This window comes from Triticum aestivum, chromosome 5B, assembly GCF_018294505.1.
Source record: "Triticum aestivum cultivar Chinese Spring chromosome 5B, IWGSC CS RefSeq v2.1, whole genome shotgun sequence".
In the NCBI taxonomy this organism is placed as follows: domain Eukaryota; kingdom Viridiplantae; phylum Streptophyta; class Magnoliopsida; order Poales; family Poaceae; genus Triticum; species Triticum aestivum.
In genome coordinates this window covers 518,552,684-518,558,367 of record NC_057807.1, presented here as the reverse complement: position 1 = coordinate 518,558,367, position 5,684 = coordinate 518,552,684, and the positions used below count along the sequence as shown (strand labels likewise).

Below are 5,684 nucleotides of genomic sequence, written 5' to 3'. Positions count from 1 at the left end.
AGTTCTTGCGTACATAGATAAAAAAAGATCAACTACTCGTCGGTTTCCGACTCTGACTCGGTAATGTCCTCCTCCGACATCTGAATATAGGTGTCAGCAGCCTGCTCGTCCTCGAAGTCCCACCCCGATGTTTCTCGCAGCTTCAGCCTCAATTGAGCGGCCTGCTTCCGCGCACGCTTGCGCTCCCGATAGACGGCTCGCTCCGTCCTCCTCCGCTCATAGAACTGACATTTGTCGATGATGTCCTGCGGGAAGCGTTCGCGCCACACCACCAAGGCTTGCACGTCCATCTCGGCGATGGCGAGGCGACGCTGTCGCCTCCGGTGGACGCGACGATCCTTGTCGGTGAAAAGCCGTGGGAGAGGCGCCAGATCCTGCGCCCGCTGGCTCGACACGTCAGGAAAATTCATCTCCCGACTAGGCCGTCGGAGGCGCCACACCGCCGCATCGTACGTGCGGGCCGCCTACTCAGCGGTGTCGAAGGTGCCGAGGATGAGGCGTTTCTCGCCAAACAAGATCTCGGCGGAGAAGGCGACGGAGGGGCGCTCGCGGACTCCGCGAAAATCCGAAGCGTCGAGGATGCGCATCGACATGGTGGTGCACAGGCAGCGAGGTTAGTGAGAGGAGGCGAGACGAGTGGGCGGTGGACTGAGTGTGGAGGGAGCGTCTTCTTATAACGAGCGCCGGCCGCGGCGCGCTAAAACAAGCGCGCGAACATTTCCCGCGCTCTGGAGCACCGATCGCGCGCCCTATGCCGATTTTCCCCGCGCGCTGGCATGGCCGCTGGTATGATCTAAAAGCGCGCGGTCATGAAATGGGTCGGCGCATTGGACACGCTGCTGATCCAAATCTAAAAAAGGACGGACGCCGGACGGGCGGCCTAGTTTAGGACAAAAAGAAGGGACAAAAGCGCCGTCCGTTTGGGTCGGCCGTTGGAGTTAGCTCTTAGTGAAGGGCTTGCGCCGTTCTTCGGCTCCCTCACCCCCTCCACCTGCATACCTACTTACCTAGAGCCGCTATTTCTTCCTCCCTCTGCGCGCGCGCAGGATCGACGACGATGGCGGGGGAGGCAGGAAGGAGGAAACGCGCGGCGGTGGTTGTACTGGGGCGACATCGGCCGCAGTCCCCGCATGCAGTACCACTCCCTCTCCCTCGCCAACCAGGTAAGGCACTTGTCTCCCAAATCCGCAGTCCCTTGTTGGTTCTGATTGATCGTGTTGGATTAGAGGGGCGTACTATTTACCATGTCCATGTATTTTTCCCTTTTCAACAAGGGGAAGCAATCTTTGGAAGTTGGTTGGTACCTTTAGGAAGGCTTTAGGCTGGCACATGTTCCTTGCTGTTGAGAGCATTGTGTTCTAGTATCTCACACTTAGTTGTTCGTTATTTTTCTCAACAGGCTGGTATGGAAGTGGACATTGTTGCAAACGGAGGTACTCTGTTCCTTACACCTTCATCGTGCTGTTGAATTTTACTCCCGAACTGTAGTATGAAGCTATTTATACCCTGCATACCAGTACTCCTACAGCTTAAGGGACGGCATACAAGCCAAAATTGCATCAGATTTCAGTGTTGCTTTTTTGAGATCTGACCTTGTGTCCTATTTTATGTCTATGAGCAGGAAGTGATCCCCATTTATCACTGAGAGAGAATCCGTCGATTCACATCCATGAGATGGTATTGGTTATTTGAGCCATTCTATTTTATATGTTCTCTCAAACTACAGTTGACTTCAAGGTTGTATCTTCAGAAATCAGTGCAGTTATCAGGAATCTCAAAGATATGTGGTGCCCTGGCACTGCTACTTAAAGCTGCCATCCAGTTTATCATGCTGATTTGGTTTCTCTGCTTTAAGATTCCTCGCCCTGATGTCTTCATTGTTCAGGTAAAATTATATACAGCTTTCTTATTTGCATATGTGGTTCAAAATTACATGAAGAGTATGTCTGATCACTGCCATTGTCAGCAGGTTTAGTTATTTTTTAAGAGAATTCAACAATCTAGAATTCATTGTTCACCATGCTAAGCAATTTCTTTTGAATAAAACCATACTGATACTGAGTAAATGAATAGTCATAGTTGGCTTATTGTGCAGCTTAAGTATTGAATACTAACTCATGCTATGCAATATGTACAGTGACCTGTTGTTGACACCATGCTCATTTTGGCAATGCTGATTGTACTCCCTCTGACCCATAATGTAGTGCATATAGATTTTTTATTTTTAAACCAAACCTTGTGAAGTTTGACCACCTTTATAGAGAAAACTATTTATGTCTACAATATCAAAGATATTCAATAGGAAAATATGTCTCATGATGTATCTAATGACATGTGTTTGGTATTCTAGATGTAAATATTGTTTTCTACAAACTTGGTCGGAGTTTGTAAAGTTTAACTCTTTTAAAAAATATATATATGCACTGCATTATGGGATGGAGGGAGTAGTATATTACAAAGTCGTTTACTCTGACCCTTACTTAGTTACAGAATATCCCTTTTGATTGATATTTTTTAAAGAATTTTTTTGGTAATAAAAAATGTCAAGATTTAGTTATCGTATTTCACAGTACAATGAGAGACCTGATTTGTGTCATTTGACCATCTTTTGTCCAACAGAATCCACCCTCCGTTCCAACATTGGCTGCTGTAAAACTGGTTAGCTGGCTAAGAGGTGCTAAATTTATTGTGGATTGGCATAACTTTGGATATACTTTGCTTGGATTGTCTCATGGGAGAAGTCATGTAATAGTCAAAATATATTTCTGGTAAACCCTCCAACCATGTTTGCGTAACTGCTAGGCTGATTCTATATCTTATTGGCCATGTGTTTTAATTAGTGATGTTTTCCTGCATTTTAGGTTCTAGAAGCACTTTGGGCGGATGACTGATGGCGCCTTCTGTGTTACTAAAGCAATGCAACACGAGCTTTCTCAAAATTGGGGAATCAAGTAATCAGATTGAACTTCAACTTTTTTTTGTAAAATATCTGCTTCGCATGCTGCAGTTTGTACTAACATAACCACAATTTTCAGAGCAACAGTTCTTTATGATCATTCTCCTGAATTTTTCCATCCTGCTTCCTTGACAGAGAAACATGAGGTGAACATCTGTTGTCAGTTCTTCCCTCGCTACTTGCAGTACTGCATATCAGTATATGTGACCTTAGCACATGAAGTAGTTATTCTGCAGGTTGGGTAGTTCCATTTGTACTGCTATGGGCAGTGCTGATTGCATCTCTGTTGGTAATGTTATTTTCCAATCAACTGGAATAGTTTTCATGGTATAAGCATATTCCAATTTGATTTATTTTATTTGGTTTTCTGTTACAACAAAGAAAAAGAAGTGGAAGACAAGAGCACTACTGTACTTACTAGCAAGATTGATGGTGGAGTTTCTTTGAAGCCTAATAGACCTGCACTTGTTGTGAGCAGCACAAGCTGGTATGTTCTCTTGGACCGAGTGGTCTCTATTGCGGAACTCTTTATGTTCATCTCACGTGATTATTGAGCAGACAGTTAACAATGCGCATAAACTTGTAATCCTTTGCTACCTGCATTCCAGGACACCAGATGAAGATTTCAGTATACTTCTGGAAGCAGCACTGATGTATGATAGACGTGTTGCTGCAACATTAGGTGAAGAGGATTCAATGGATGAGGGGCAGCTTTGGATTGATATCAAGAACGGAAAGCAATTTGATTACCCAAGATTGCTTTTCATTATCACAGGTATCATGCGTTCTGCTATATCTGCTTGAATCACTAATTTTAGTCATTGCTCTGATTTTAGTAAATGTTGACACTGGAGGTAAAGGGCCTGATAGAAAGAAATATGAGGAACAAATAAAAAGGTTGAAACTGAGACGTGTTGCCTTCCGGACTATGTGGCTTGCATCGGAGGACTATCCTCTGTTGCTAGGTATGCCAATCACTTGCCAAAAAGAATTTATACTGTAGGATAGGTGCTGATTGTTTGAGCAATACAGGATCAGCTGATCTAGGCGTATCATTGCATACATCCTCGTCGGGGCTTGATCTACCTATGAAGGTTAACTCACATCATCTGCTTACTTTAATGATGTAGGAGTTTTTTATTTTCTGCATTGTAACTTGAATGGTTGTGTTTAGGTTGTTGATATGTTTGGATGTGGATTACCAGTTTGTGCTGCTTCATTCTCCTGGTAACCCATGTTTCTAGATGTTTGAATTGCTATGTTTTGGAATTGGCCTTTTGGTTGCTCTATGTTATAAGACTCTGGCTTTCTTTTTCTTTCAGCATCGAGGAGCTTGTGAAAGTAAACAGAAATGGACTTCTTTTCTCAACATCTTCGGAGCTTGCAGATGAACTTATGGTGAGGACCACTTTTAGTCTTTATCTTTTACCATTTCATTTCATTGTATGACTACTTGGGTCATTGTTTCAATGCGTTTTAAAATTAGTATAAGTACTTTTCATCATGGCTTTGTTTTAAACATTAGAAGAGACATGAACTGGTACTGCAATTGAAAAATCACGCAGGTGCTCTTCAAGGGATTTCCGGAGGAATGTGACACCTTGAAATCCCTGAAAGGTGGTGCTTTGAGTACAGGGTCATCTTCCAAATGGTCAACAGAATGGGAAACTAATGCACTTCCTTTGGTGAAGCAGGTGAGAGCTCAAACCTGGATTGCTAAATGCACGTTTCACTCACCAGACTAGGCCTTAACTTTTTTCATGTCCAATTCGCAGGTGATTGGCTAAAACACCACAATAATATTGATCAGATGGGCACAAGGATGGTTTTGTTGCCGGCCTGAATATCTGCCAATTCCATAGTTTATAGGTGTACTTATCGTACACTTGAGTGACCAGATGTACATTTGATGGTTGAGGAGATAACATCTGCATGTGCATATATCAGTTTACTCGGTGTTCGTCTAGCAGAACCTATACCCTCAGGGACCTCTACCCAACGAACTCCAACTGTTTAACGAAAAGGTGTTGAGCTTAAGTCCAAGTTGTTTCAGCATGTATAGCTTCTGATCCATTAGAGTTTAGCGGCAGTTTGTTGTTGTTGTTGTTGTAAGGATCCTGAATTGTGTGTCCAGTTACATAACAAAAACAAGGCACTGACAGACATACTGTGACACTGGCATTGAGACCAACTGTCGAAATATGTTGGATACATAACATGTGCATGTACCCAAATAAATTGTACCAGGAACCCGATTTCTTTTTCATTGTCTTTGCCATATTGTGAGCTCAGATCTCCAACAGACATCTGGAAAAATTGGGATACATATTATTAGGTTCTCCGTTAGCTTGTAAGCATTGCCATAAGGCCTGTCAGGTAAGCTTACACTCTGAATCTGTTATGATCCATTTACTTCCTTGTTCCTCTCCCGTCGCTTTGCCTCTCCAAGGCAAATGCGCCGTTCGGTACCAGTTGATCATCGGCCAAGTTATCGCTGGGTATGTCGTTAGAGCAACTTCAAGTGCTCCCCTAAAAAACTTCTTGTAAAACCACTTTTACGGGATGACCGTAAAATTCAAGGGAAGTTAACTTTACTTTTCATTTAGTACAACTTTACTTTTCTCAGTTCTCCTAAACTCTTCCTGTGAATTCCGTTTTCTTCTTCTATTATCTCATAAACAAGCATACAAATGGATATCACATGTATGTGATATACTGTATATCGATA

At 43.2% G+C, this 5,684-nt stretch overlaps 1 pseudogene; it reads left to right on the top strand.

The window, feature by feature from the left end:
* The first annotated feature begins 1,057 nt into the window (after positions 1-1,057).
* Positions 1,058-5,206, top strand: LOC123116698 (UDP-glycosyltransferase TURAN-like; annotated as a pseudogene).
* Positions 5,207-5,684: the final 478 nt, after the last annotated feature.